Source organism: Alligator sinensis, unplaced genomic scaffold, assembly GCF_000455745.1.
Source record: "Alligator sinensis unplaced genomic scaffold, ASM45574v1 scaffold104_1, whole genome shotgun sequence".
In the NCBI taxonomy this organism is placed as follows: domain Eukaryota; kingdom Metazoa; phylum Chordata; order Crocodylia; family Alligatoridae; genus Alligator; species Alligator sinensis.
In genome coordinates this window covers 4,764,668-4,778,797 of record NW_005841867.1, presented here as the reverse complement: position 1 = coordinate 4,778,797, position 14,130 = coordinate 4,764,668, and the positions used below count along the sequence as shown (strand labels likewise).

The 14,130-nt window shown below is 45.2% G+C and overlaps 1 long non-coding RNA gene across 1 annotated transcript in view; it reads right to left on the bottom strand.

Annotated features, from left to right (window-relative positions):
* Positions 1 to 6,070: 6,070 nt before the first annotated feature.
* The window catches only part of LOC102379741, a 58,940-nt gene continuing 50,880 nt past the window's right edge, over positions 6,071 to 14,130 (bottom strand). The window contains exon 3 of the long non-coding RNA XR_323019.3: positions 6,071 to 6,134. This is a non-coding gene — a long non-coding RNA (uncharacterized LOC102379741). The remainder of the gene's footprint in view (positions 6,135 to 14,130) is intronic.

The window sequence follows — 14,130 nt, the reverse complement described above, 5'->3', positions numbered from 1 at the left end:
CAGTATGCATAAACCAGTTTGAAAATGGCTGAAACTGGTTTGAGATAAACCTGGTTGAATGTAGTATCAGACTTAACTGATTTGTGTCAAACCGGTTTATTCAATGTCTGTCCCAGACCCCATGGTGGTTTAAATTAAAACCAGACTCCCACAGCATCCCAGCATGCTCTCTGGGCTGGGCAGGGATCTCTGCTCCACAGCAGGGCTAGCCCCTCCCCTCTGCTCCCTGGCTACAGCTCCCAGTCTCTGTAGGCATCTGCCTGGCTTCTGCTCCCCCCACTCCCCTCCCCACTCTCTGCTAAGCAGGCATTCCCCTCATCCCTCAGACACCTCTCAGCATTAGCTAGCAGGCCACATGCTGACTACCTCTGAGCTGTGGCAGAGGGGACAAAGGGAGAATCAACAGATAGCTGGTAATGTCCCTCTGTTGTTTTCTTCATGGGGTGATAAACACTGAGTTAGGGGTGATAAACATTTCCTGCCAGGCTGGTCAGGAAGTGGGGAACTCCTCCCTAATCACAACATCCTGCCAGGGCCTGGCCATGAGCCCCTCAGCTCAACTCTGTGAAAGGGAAGGGAGGGCTGCTCTAGTCCCAGACCCCTTCCTGGTTTAAGTTAAATCAGACTCCCCCAACATCCCAGCATGCTCTCTGGGCTAGGCTCTCTGCTTCAGCTTCTCTGCTCCCATGCTGCAGCTCTGGCAGAGATTGCAGGTATAGCAGCATCTGCCTGGCTTTCTCCTGCAACTCCCCCGCAACTCTCTGCTCAAGCAGGGATTCCCATCACCTCTGCCTTACACAGACAACTCTCAGCATTAGGTAGCCTACCACACGGTGGCTACGGTTGGTGCTGTGAGAGACGGGACAAAAGCAGACAGGACAGTGTTGGCTTAGGGCTTTTTGGAACTAATTATCAGGTAGCTGGTAATGTTCCTTCATTCTTTCTATGGAATAAGTTGTTTAAGAAGAGCTTGAACTAATGAGAGAAGATTTTGTTTTGTTTCATGGGCTGATAAATGCTAACAACTCCCTGTGCAACTCCCTGCTGTGTAACTTAATTCTCTGTTATCAACAGCAAAGGGGTGGAGGGAACCCCTCCCTAATCAGAGTGTCCTGCCTGCCTGCCTCACCCGTCTTCAGTTCAGTACTATAGAAGGGAAGGGAGGGCTGCTCTAGCACCTCCTGACTTCTAGCCTGAGCCACTGCAGGTATGTGCCAGCATTTCCTCATTTGTCTCTGAGGTTACAAACCAGTTCAGCCTAGCCAGGTGTGGAGGAAACTTACTAGATGCAGGAGAAAGGCGGCGGGATGCCACGTCGGCAGCCAGCGGCAGTGAAAATGAAACCGCGGTGGCAGGAGCCACTGCGGGCAAAGATCAAAAGGAAAACCCGTGGCAGAGCCAGAAGGAACCGGGAATGGCTCCCACATCCATTTGGGCATGCTTTGTAAAAGCATGCCAAGGGCGATTGGCCAGTTGGCCACCTGGTGCCAGGAGAAAAGGCCTGGCAGGAAGGGAGCCAGAGGGACCAGAAGCAGTGTTTTCAACTGGCCCAGAGAGGCCAGAGTGTGGAGGATCCTACGGAGGAGAAGACATGGTGGCGCCCCAGAGGGGGAACCATGGAAAACAAGTTGGGCCAGCGAGGGCCCAAGGAGACACTTACGTGACTGGCGTGGGTAGAGGCCAACAACAGCAGTGACTGGAACACCGACAGAGACGATGGAGCTGGAACCTGGACATGGACATCCAACAACAGGTACCAAACCCAGGGAGGGAACAACGTGACAAGGGGTCCCGAGGTCCAGACGAAGTCAGACACTGCATGAACCAGGAGACACTGAAGGACAGCGGTGGATGCTTGGTACAAGTACCACCTGTAACCCGCAGCCCCCAAGTGACCGAGTGTCAGTGAGGGCCAGAACACCGGCCCCAACGGACAACACCACAGTTGGTGTTAGGTGGGATGTAGGGGAGGTGGAGTCCTGAGAAGCAACAGTCGCAAGGACAACTGAGGGGAAGGACCAGGGGAAACAGGACCAGGCAGCATCCTCCCACTTAAAAACCAGTCAACAAAGATGTGGCAGGCGAGACCTCTGGGGAGCTGACCCAAGGCCACTCCCAGTAGCCTGGCCGTGCAGCCCAGAAGGCAACGGAAGCCCAGACGCGCAACACTCGGGGGGAGAGGCACGGAAAGCTACACCAGGTTAGACTAACCTGCAAAGACTGAATCAGTTCAGTCTCAGGCTCTTTGAATGTCTGTCCCTAGCCATAATGGCCAGGAGAGAAGCATGCAGAGAACTCTGTCTAAAACAGGAACATCCTTTTGTTGTATGTTTACACAATGCCCATCATAACGGGCATCCTGATCTATGACTGAGGCCTTGGGGCATTATTGTAACAACATGCTGTCTACAGCATCTGAAAATTCTTCTCCAGCTCTCACAGCAGCACAGTACATAATCGCATCTAGCACCTTCTCATTCTGTTGCTACAGGCAAACCTCTGGAAAACTGTGCCCAGAGTAGATTAAAACATTTTGCACCCTGTCTGAAGGCAATCTGAAGGCATAATGAAATAAAAGAGTAAAAGAAGTGTACAAACATAAAAAGAGCAAAACAAGAGGGGAAAAAAGCACTGTTTGCCTAGCCATCAATGCAGCATGTGCACTAAAGATTGCATGACTTATTAAAGATTTGTAATAACACACTGATGATTTGGCAGTAAAAACTGCATCACAGACTTAGCCAAAACATATTTTGTTTGAAAATATACAGTGATACACAAGTGTTTTGCCACAGCCTTTTCCCTCAATATTTTTAGCATTTTAGGTTTAGGATCTGATCCAGTCATGCATTTAGGAGTGTCTGCATGTAATGTAAGCATGCAAGTACTCTCACTGAAGTCAGTAGTACCAATGATATGCTTAAAGACTTACATGTTTTAAGTCCTCTGCTGGATCCTTGACTTAGCCTCCTCACAAACAAGATCATCATCATCTATTGCTTGAGAGTCCTGGTACCCCAAACCCCTTGGTTCTGGATGTGTCACTACCTTTCTTCTCACAAATAAACTGGTCACAGAAGCGATTCCGTCTGACTCACAGGACATCTTTGCACACACTACGGGGATGGGGAGGGTGCTTTAATTAGAGCAACTCTGACAGATGCTCTAATTAAAGTGCCCTCAGCGTCTCCTGTATTCAGGGTCCTGTGCTTTTAAATGGTGGTGGGGGAGCTTTAACCAAAGCTCGCTCAATGAGCTTTAGTTAAAGCACCCCTGCCACCATTTTGAAGCATGAAGACACCGAATACATGAGATGTGGAGGCTGCTGAAGGGCACTAATCAGTATGCCCCTACAGACTCAATTAATCAAGTCTGCTCCAACACACTGTAATCACAATGCCTAGAGTGGCATCCCTGCAGGTCTACAGGCACCCATAATGACTAGCATGTAAGAGGGCAAAATTTGAGGGATGGTTTCAAGTGAATTGAGAAGCATACACTAGTAGCCACACCAAATGCTAGTAAGAAAAGGTGCAGGTAGGAACAATGGTCACATGTCATGACTCAGAGTTTCCCTGTTCCCTTTTGGATTGGCCAGGCAATAGTTCTCTCAGAGGAAGGGGCAGGGATACAGAATTGTGAATCTGAACTGTATAAAGCTCCTCAAACACAAGAGTATACACAGGAGTCTGCAATTTGGCTTACCTATGAGGACAGATACTGAGGGACCTGAGAACTTGTATATTTTCTGGAGAAACATTTGCCTAATTGCTAATATTTTGCAATTTCTCCATATTGCTAATATCAAAAAAAAACAGTGCATCATTCAGAGGGATTTGTTTTGCCTCATCTTATACTTCTCTAGAAAGAGTCTCATCCTGGGTGTAACACTATTCCATCTAAATCACTAGCTGTTGTCCAAAAAAACAGTCATCATAAAGAAGGAACAAAGAAGGAGGAGGCTCCCAGCCACAGGAGTTTCTACTTGCTGGTGCAGGGAAAGCCCAGGCTCATGACTCCAGGTTTCCCTTCCACTGGCAATAAGGTGTGATGGGATCCAATTCATAGTCCCACAATCCCACTTTTGGCCATGCATATGTGGGTCAACATTGAAATCTGGTATTGGTTTGTTCATCTTCTGAAGAGATATAGAATATATCTGCTGCTAAATGTCAGTTTAAGCAAAGCTTTCAATGGAAGCAAAGAAGAGCACTCTAAGGGAAAAAAAAAATCATTCTGTTTTTACCTTAGTTTCACCCCTGCTAAGAAGCATCTTCTTACTAATTGCTAGCATTATTCATTAAGAAACTACAGTAAACTCAGCATTGCTAAAGCCACGTAAGATGGCAGTCTCTGTGCCATGGTGTTTATAATTCCAAACACAACAATACAGTGCCCTGCCTGGCTCAGGAGACTGTTTTGTCTTAGAGTGCAGCAATTTATTCTGTACAGCTATGGCGTCAAACATTGCTATGATACGATTATGCACTTTACCCTTTAAGAAGGATAAGGGAAAGAAAAAAAAGTTTCCTCATGTGATATTTATCATTAGAAAGCCAACTATTTTCCCTTCACTTCCTGCATTAAAAAGCTGTTGTTCCATCACTCATCACAGCCAACCCATAATTTTGTGCTGTTTGCATAGCTGGGCAATAGATAGCAGGCAATGTCTTTTCCAGTTTGCAGCACTTCTTTCCACCTGCTGTGTTTAAATTGAGAACTTAGTGATGTCACTAGAATACACAACTTGTTCGCTCTCAGCCCAGGAGGAGGACGGGGTTGTAACTGCAAAGGAAGAATAAACTCTGTTTCATTCCCTTGGATGGTACCATGGTGCATACACAATGCTGGACTAGCTGTTATGACTTAGGGAAGAGTCCCTGAAATCATTCTCATTCTCTAAAACCATCTGCTCAGTGTGCAGTGGTAACCAAAAAAGCTAAAACACTAGGCATCATTAAGAAGGAAATTGAAAACAAAGGGTGCTATACACGTGCTCCAGGAGTAGGGGTGTTGGGGTAGGTGCTTTAATTTGAGTCACTCTAATTAAAGCACACAGAGTGTCTCGTGTATCAGTGTTCCCACATTTAAAAATGGCGGCGGGGTACTTTATCTAAAGCTTGTCGAATGAGCTTTAGATAAAGCGCCTCCACCATCATTTTTAAGTGCAGGGACACCGATATACAAGATGCTGGAGACTGCTAGAGTGTGGTAATTACCACACTTCAGCAGACTCAATTAACTGAGTCTGCTCCTATGCACTGTAATTACGGTACATCAGAGCAGCCTTGCTGCTCATGTATAGGTGCCCAAAATAGAAAACATCATCATGCCACTATACAACTCCATGTTGCACCCACATCTTGAATCCTGTGTGCAGTTCTGGTCTTGGGTGTACATCTCAAAGGGATATAGTAAAATTAGAAAGGTACAGAGAAGGGTAACCAAAGTGATCAGAGGGGTGAAGCAGTTACCATACCACAACAGACTAAAAAACTAGACTCTTTAGTTTGGAAAGGAGAAGGCTGAGAGGGGTCTATAATCCAGAGGGCACCTTAAGGCACAACCAGCAGTGTAGGGATGTAGCTGGGTGCCCAGGGCAAAGCAGAAGTGATAACTTATGGTTGGTGCCACGATTGTGAATGTATATGCAGTGTCCAGCAGCAGCAGCCACTTTTTTTGCAGCCTCCCACTCCAGGTTGGCACCCGGGGTACTTACCCCTAGTCCTCTCCCCACTTCCCCCAGTTACACCACTGGGCACAGCCCTTGCACTCAGGGCCACAAGAGACTCCAGGTGTGACTGGTCCTTGCATGGGACATTGAGAGGTGGAAAAGTAACACCCATCTTGCACAGGTGAAGAAGTTTACCATCATCTAAGCTCAAGCGTGTACAACTACCTCAAACCTTCTGTTTCTATCCTATTAGCCATTCTAGTCCCTCACTCCTTTCTGATACAACCCAAAAAGACAGCACAGTGAAAAGGAAAAATTAAAAGCAAGTCTTTATTCACTCTGGTAATAACAGCCACGGCTCATATAGTGGCAGCCATTTAACGTTGAGTCAGATTCGTCTTTGTTCATCATGTTGAATAGAATCCTTCTTCAGCCACTGAGATAGCTGATGATATTAGAACTGCAATGAAGGATATCAGGATATGACACCTTGTTAGAAGAACCTGACCTTCAATATTTAAAGACACCTGCCTAACAGTAAAAAGGATGCAGAATAATAGATAATATTATTATTTCTCCATATTAAATCTAAAAAAAAAATCACATTCATAATCTGGAGATATATATATTGTACATGTTTTAAATATGACTCATAAAAGCAGATCTTTCTTAGTTTGGTCTCTCTCGACAAAAAAAAAAATAAAAAATTGGTATGTAGCATTTGGGTCCTAAACAGCCAGAGAATGAGAGATTGGCCCTGGGCAGTGCCCTGTGTTTGGAAAAGAAATGCATCATTTCATTGACTCAACCAGTAAAAACAAGGAAACAAAAATCAGTGTGTACTGACTTTCAGACCCCCCGAGGCCAGTTTAGGGGTTGTTTTCTGTTAAAGGTTTAAATTATTTTCATCCTCTTTCTGATGTCTGTGTGTGCATATGTGTGTGTTTTGGCTGCAGCATTTCCTGGAAGGAATGGTGTCCACACAGCTAAACAAAATACCTCCCTCAGGCTAGCCTCAGCTTCACATGTGCTGAAGCATGAAAGGAAATGAGATTTTATAAAAGGAAGAAATAGAGTAAGTTCTGTTAGGGTGCAAGAAAAATCCTATCCTTGGCATCATTAAAGGTCATATTTTATCATCAAGAAAAAATGTTTTAAGCTTGCCCAGTTATGTTTCATAGTAGCTAGGGTCAGGAGGGACCTGATCACATCATCTAGCCTGACCCCCTGCCCCAGGCAGGAATGAATGCTGGGTTCACAAGACCCCAGACAGGTGATCATCTAACCTCTTTTTAAATTTGCCTGAGGTAGGGGCAAGGACCACTTCCCTGGGAAGTTGGTTCCAGATTCTGGCCACCCTAACTGTAAAATATTGCCTTCTTATCTCTAACCTAAACCTGTTCTCCATCAGCTTATTACCATTGTTCCTCGTCACCCCAGGTGGTGCTGGGGAGAAAAGGGCTCTTCCTATTTGCTGATGATCTCCCCTGATGAGTTTGTAGGCAGCCACCAGGTCCCCCCTCAGCCTCCTCTTGCTGAGGCTGAATAGGTTCAGGTCCCTCTGTCTCTCCTTGTAGGGCCTGTCCTGCTGCCCTCTCACCAGATGGGTGGTCCTCCTCTGAACCCTCTCCAGGCTGGCCACATCCTTTTTAAAAGTGCGGCACCCAGTACTGAATGTAGTACTCCAATTGTGGCCTGACCAATGTTGCATAGAGGGGGAGTATCACCTCTCTAGAGCAGCTTGAGATGCATCTTTGGATGCATGACAAGGTATGGCTGGCCTTGCTGACTACGGTCTGGCATTGGCAGCTCATGTTCATCTTGGAGTCAATAATGACTGCAAGATCCCTTTCCGCCTCTGTTCTTTCAAGAAAGGAACTCCCCAGACTGTATGTATGCTGTGGATTCCCTCTCCCAAGGTGCAGCACCTTGCATTTGTCTACGTTGAACCCCATCCTATTCTCATCTGCCCACTTTTGTAGTCTGTCTAAATCTAGTTGCAGCCTCTCTCTCCCTTCAAGCGTGTCCACCTCGCCCCAGATCTTAGTGTCATCAGCAAACTTGGACAGCGTGCTTTCCACCCCCTTGTCCAAGTCGCTGATGAAGCTGTTAAACGGTGCGGGCCCAAGGACCGAGCCCTGGGAGACCCCACCTGCTCACATCTCACCAGGCTGAATACAACCCGTCCACCACTACTCTCTGGGTGCGCCCCATCAGGCAATTTTTTACCCATCCAACTGTGTAGGCATCAATGCCACAGTTGCCTAATTTATTGATGAGAATGGGGTGACCATAGCTGACCAGAGAAGTCCCGGTCCAGCTCCTCCCCCTGGTTGGGTGGTCTGTAGTAGACACCCACCGTAAGGTCCTTTTCATCATGCCCCCTTGTAGTTTGGCCCACAGTGTCTCTGCCTGATTCTCCTCTAACCCAAAGCTAATCCTTGATGTTGTGAGGTGCTCTTTGACATAGAGTGTGACCCCCCTTCCCTTTCCTCTCTGTCCTGTCACTTCTATATAGGGTGTATCCCTGAATGCCCACCGCCCAGTCATGGGTGGGGTCCCACCAGGTTTCTGTGAACCCTACTAAGTCTGGATTCTTACTCACAATCAGGAGGCACAGTTCCTCCTGCTTGTTCCCCATACTACGAGCACTAGCGTAGAGGCACTTGAGGCCTCCTGAGGGTGCACCCACTCACAGAACAGTTGTGGCCCCCTACTCCCAGGACGTTGTTGCTTACCTATGTTGCATAATCTGGGAGACATACAACATAGGTTGCATGTTGGGGTTTTCCCTACCCCTCTTGGAAAAACATCAGAAATAGCCTTTGTAAATCGATTTTAGTCCATATTTTTTTTGCCAGTAAGGTGTTGTCAGCTTCCTTTTCCAAACATTTCTTTTAACACAATCACACACCTTGTAAAATCCAAACTCTGCCTTTCCCTGGAACTCAAACCCCACAGTTCAGATCTTCTCACCAAGCTTGAAACCTTCAAGTTCCTCCTGTAGGGCTACTTAGCTGAAGGACACTGAGAGCAACATCCTTCTCTCCAATATCCAGACAAGGTAACAAACAGCAAATACAATTAACCCTTTCCCAGTAAACTCAACACTCGATAACAAGATTTGGACAAATATATCTATTCATTAAAAGCTAAAGAGATGGCCAAATCTCTATGGAATTATTTTTTTTTTAATTCAAGAAACGATTCTTCATATTGGTAAATGTTACCCTTCTTTGAAGCATGTAGGCAAAGTAGTCTTGCAGAATTTTAAGTCAAACCAGGTTTTCTTTGATTACTTTAAAACGTTAATGACTAAGGTTGACTTCTGCCTTTTTCTTTTCTCATTTTGGTTGTCACAACAGAAGAAATGTGTTGTGGCAACACTATAACCCAAAGTATTCTGGATTGTTTTACTACAGAAGTGCACCATATACTCAAATTATATAGTAAAAGAAATTGACAATAACTTCATTCACATCCAACAGGCGTAATTTCAATCAGGCATAACTTACTGTCAATCAGACATGAAATAGGTTTATGTTCATTGTTTGGTCCATAATATGGAAGCTGTCTTGTTGCTTATTATATGGACTTTTCACATTCAGAGAGATTAATTTAGCTATTGGATGCATCGAAGAGGACTGATTTGTACAGTTTAAATAATGGTTTCACTATTGCAGGCAAATTAGTTCTCTCATTATAACTCTTGGTCAGTTAGCAATGCAGTACTAAAGCATTCTGTCCAGCTCCCTGGAAAGATATCCTAGTCTTATAGAGAGCTAGAAGCTCTTAATCTACAATTAAAGAGCTACTGGCAGTGCACACACCTCAACAAACTCTGGTGCTGGTCTACCTAGAGGATGACAACTTAGAGCTGCTATCAGTTACAGCATTATCTCAGGTGTTGCAGATTACCCCTGATATACCTCCATATAAACAAAAGTGACTTTAAGTGTACTCTTCAGTGTTCCAAGTAACTGCTTAAAAGTAGGGAAATGCCAAATTTGAGTTGCTTATGAAACTATAACATGGCCCCCCATTGGCATATTTATTGTTAATTGGCCTTCAATTATATTTTTGTACACTATTTTATCCATTCCCTCCTTCATAAAGGCCAGGTACCAACATTACATTTATTGCACAGTAAGTACGCAGAAAGTACTCTACAGCCATAACCAAACAGACAATCAGGGCACATAGGCTAGAGACAGACATTACACATAAACCAGTTTAAGTGATCAGAAACTGGTTTAAACCTGTAACAGAACAGATATTCAGCGCACATAAACCAGCTTGAGAATGGCTGAAACTGGTTTGAGATAAACCTGGTTGAATGTGGTATCAGACTTAACTGATTTGGCTCAAACCAGTTTATTCAATGTCTGTCCCAGACCCTGTGCTGGTTTAAATTAAATCAGACTCCCACAGCATCCCAGTATGCTTCACGGATGGGTGGGGCGCTCTGTTCCACAACAGGGCTGGCCCTCTTCTCTGCTCCCTGGCTGCAGCTCCCAGTCTCTGCAGGCATCTGCCTGGCTTCTGCTCTCCCCACTCCCCTCCCCACTCTCTGCTAAGCAGGCATTCCCCCTATCCCACAGACACTTCTCAACATTAGCTAGCAGGCCACATGCTGGCTACCTCTGAGCTGCGGCAGAGGGGACAAAAGGACAATCAGCAGATAGCTGGTAATGTCCCTCTGTTGTTTTCTTCATGGGATGATAAACACTGAGTTAGGGGTGATAAACATTTCCTGCTGGGCTGGTCAGGAAGGGGGGAACCCCACCCTAATCACAGCATCCTGCCAGGGCCTGGCTACAAGCCCGTCAGCTCAGCTCTGTGAAAGGGAAGGGAGAGCTGCTCTAGTCCATTCCCCCCCCGCCCCCCCTCCCCAAACTTCTAGCCTGAGCCACTGCAGGCATATAACTGCATTTGTGGAATGTCTGTCTGGTTACATAACTGATTTAGCCTAGCCAGGTTGGTCTAACCTGCAAAGATTTAATCAATTTAGGGTCATGCTTTTTGAATGTCTGTCCCTAGCTATAGAGAGCAGTAAAATGGAGGATTCCACTCTAAGATAACTCTGGATGGATTTGGTATGAGACTTCAGTGCTGTAGATTAGAGTGCTGTAACGAAGATCTGTACCAGATCCCATCGCAACTCACGTTAATCGCATTCCGTCACCACCCACAGGACTTTGCAACACCTTGCTCACTCCACCCGCAAACACACAGAAACCAGGCATCTGAGACATGCATATGCATTTGGTGGGTGTAGGTTGCGCTGGATGGCCACACGCAGGACAGCTGGCTGGTGGTCATGAGGGTGCATGCCATAATGAGCTGCTGGCACATCAGGTCCAAGTGGGCAGCGATGGTGTCCCCTAACCTCCAGCAAGACTCAGACAGGGTGTCCAGGAGGACCTGATGCAGCTCCTGGCATAAATGACACATGCTGCCAGAGGCTGGGGGGGTGCACGGCAACTGCCCACAGGTGGTGGTGGTAGTGACAGCAGCAGCGATGGTGTGAGTTTTGACCAGCGGTTGGCAACCACCTGCAGATGTCACCAGCAGTGTTGGCAGCAGCCAGTTGCAATCAGCAACTGCCCACAGACACCACCATTGGCAGCAAGGGGGTGGGGTGTGGGACTGGTGACTGCCCGCAGGTGCTGTCAGCAGCACTTCTCTCAGGGGGTACACCGCCAATCTCTAGGGGTATATGTACACCCATGTGCACCCCCTACACATCGCCAATGGCTCCTGGGGATAGCTGCTTGGGCACCCAAGTGAGAAAACAGGCATGTGCAAGTCATGACAGCAGGGGGTTGGGAGCACGACTGCCCTTGCTCAGCAGCCAATCAGCATGGCTCAGCCATTTGACTCCTGTTCTGTTTGCTCTAGACCTAACCTTGGACACTTAGAGTAAAGCTCCAAAGTTAGAATGCTTCTGCCTTGGGCTTCTTAAATGCCTGTACTTAGCCATAGCACACTGGATAAGCCTTGCTCTGGGGATCAATGAGGGTTCAGTGAAGGAGGCTGCTGTCAATAAGTCCCTGGCTTCACTTTTTTTTTTGTGCAGTTGAAAGTTGTATTATGAATGAAACAGGACTGCAGGAAAAGGAGATGGCCACTGAATGCTATTAAGGCAGCCGAATGCTACCCTGAAGAATTGAATCATCATCATCACAGAGTGTGTGCGATGCTAAGTCACATAAAAGAAACTTTTCACTGGTAATCTCTAACTGTATATATTGTTTTCTGGGTGCTGCTCTTGAGGTACCACATCTGTTTTGCAGAAGTGCCGAGTACTTACAGCTACAACTAAAGTCAAGGGAAGCTATACTCCAAACGCTGATGTTCTGAAAAAAATGAGGTGCCAGACATCCCAAATAAGGCATTCAAAAATTAAGGAATGCTTTATCTTCATATCTCAGGGTACGTTTGTACCAATTCTCTGACATGCCCAAGTGTGTTGCCAACCCTCTTCCATACCATGTGCCCCAACCCAGAATCTAGGCAGTGAACCCATGCTGGGGGCACCCCGCTGCTGCCACTTTTGACCTCATCTCAACAGAGAGCGTTGTGAAAAAACTATGAAGCACTTCCGACTTGCCATTATTCTGTGGTATTAAATTTCATCCGATTTCTACTGTTTTAGTCCTGCAGGTCATCCAATTGGTTTCTGTTTGATCATCTGATCACCTTCTGTGTTGACAACAGGAGCATCCTGGTGAGCCCCCCTTGCATAACCCACCAGGAAATTAAGAATTCTGTCTTCAGAGCAGGGTTTAAATAGCACATATATAAGGCCTGGGGCCACACATTGAACAAAAAATTGAATAGCTGCTCAATGGCATGGGATCATTACTTAAAAAGCTATATTGTAATGATTATACATGGGGAAGGGGCAATTAAGGTTACACAGTAAACCGGAGCTGATATTTTCTAATCTGTAAGTGCTTGACTTTATGTATTGTTGGGACATAGAACTGAAAAGGGGTCTCCCATCTCTAATTTACCAAGAGCATTGGTTTGGTAAATCACTCACTCATACATTTATATGGAAATGCTTGATACCAAACTGAAACGTTGAAATCCACATACAATCCTAAAGCAACAAACCAGAATTTTTCTTCTCCATTTCCACATAGTGCTACTATTTTGTACTTGCCAGCAAGAGACAAAAGCATTTGTGCTTTTGTTATGCTGAAAATGTTGCAGAAATCCAGGGTTAAGATTGAACAGATGGTAATCTGTGTGACAAACAAAGATAATCATCATGTTGGAGATAATGCTTAGGCCATGTGCATCTTTCTGCTACTGAGAACTCATTGTTTCACACAAACTGTTTTGGTATAAAAGTAGACTATGGTCACACTGTGCAAGGTAAACTGGAAGGATCCCTCCTCCCCTCCATATTTAGCCATAAATTACCTGGCAACAATCAGTCTCCTATGCATAAGTTTGCTCTTAAGGGACAGCCTTTTAAAAACTATAGATATTGCATTTTATTTACATTACACTACCAACTTAACCACTACTTGACTGTTTCATATAATCAGGGCAGCATTAAAATGCAAAATACCTTTTCTTGGAGTTTGTGAAATACGCTCTATTATTTTAAGAGGACACTAATTGCAAAGATAGCCTCAAGTCTCAGCAAGCTGGAATGTTGCTACCACGTAATGAATCAGGATTTCTCCTTTCTGATAAGATTGCTTCTTATCCCAATAGAAAAGTTGGATGCCCATTTTTCAGCTTGGCAAGCTGCTTTTAATTCATTTAATGATTTTGTCCGCTAAACCACTGCAGCATCAAAGTGTGAATCACACTATTTCAAAGGACTGATTGTGAAATAAATATGAACAGGAACAGCAGGGGTCTGTTTTGTCTTTGGGAATCACAGTTTCTTTTTCATTATATGCTCTTAAAAATCCCAGACAGCCTATTACCAAAAGGGATGACTGACAGAATCATATTTACATTTTTAAACCAAGCCTAGCCTCAAAAAATTTCAGCAAAAACATAAGAGGAAATTAATGTGTTTGTTTTTTAGCAAAAGCTAATTATTGTCCCAAGGTTGAGACTCTGAGGGGAGGGGAGGTACATAGACTTGTTTAATCTAATTGCATCATAACCAGGGCGGTTAGGGTGAATTTCTTCTGTCAAATTCAGTATTTCTACAGACCAATTCACTGTTTTTCAGCTACCTTAATTTTTTTTTAAAGTTAGCTAAGTTAGTTTCTAAGGTACCACCCTGCCCTGCCTTCATAAATGGGACATTGGCAAGTGTAGTTCATAAGCAGAGGAACTAGGATTGATTTCCTCTGCCCCTGCCCCCCTTCCCAAGAGAGAGATAAGAAGAATAGGAGAAAAAGAGAAAGTTAAATCGAAAAGTACATTTTTTTTTAAGAAGGCACGTGTATTAAATGTACTTTCCCTAATATCATTCCTGA